Source organism: Monopterus albus, unplaced genomic scaffold (genome assembly GCF_001952655.1).
Source record: "Monopterus albus unplaced genomic scaffold, M_albus_1.0 scaffold96.1, whole genome shotgun sequence".
NCBI lineage: Eukaryota > Metazoa > Chordata > Actinopteri > Synbranchiformes > Synbranchidae > Monopterus > Monopterus albus.
In genome coordinates this window covers 2391010-2391636 of record NW_018127976.1, presented here as the reverse complement: position 1 = coordinate 2391636, position 627 = coordinate 2391010, and positions in this window count along the sequence as shown.

Sequence of the window (627 nt, the reverse complement as noted above, 5' to 3'; positions counted from 1 at the left end):
CGCATTTTGTATGCTCCAGCTAATATGTTGGTTAGGAAATTTCACATGTGTTCTGCTAATGTTAAAGTTCATCTGTTCAGAACATACTGTACACCGTTGTATACTGCCCCATTGTGGTGTAAATATAAGGTAGCTACTTTACAGAAACTTAAAGTTGCTTATAATGATGCCTTGAGGATTCTGCTTAAGAAGCCTAGGTCCACCAGCGCCAGTCTGTTGTGTTCACAGGTCCATGTACTAACATCAGGCATTAATGAGAAACCTGATGTACAGATTTATCTGTCGTGTGAATAACTCTGAGAACAGTCTTATAATGATGCTGGCTAATCCTGGTTTTAGTGCAGTACGTTACCAATCCTCTCTGTGGAAACATTGGTATAAATGTCTTTTATGATTTTTATTTTTTTTCTTCTTTTATATCCTTTATTTTTTTTCTTTTTTGTATGGACCTTGAGTCTGCTAATAAAGGATGATGATCCCTGATGAGCTTGTTTTAGAAGGTGAGGTTGTGGAGCTTGAAGGAAATTTACCAGGCAGTTTCCCAACTTTTTCAAAGTGCAATGCTTAATTGAGTACTCCCTAAAGAATCTTGGAACTTTGATAAATATGGGCTCAGGTCAAAGTAGC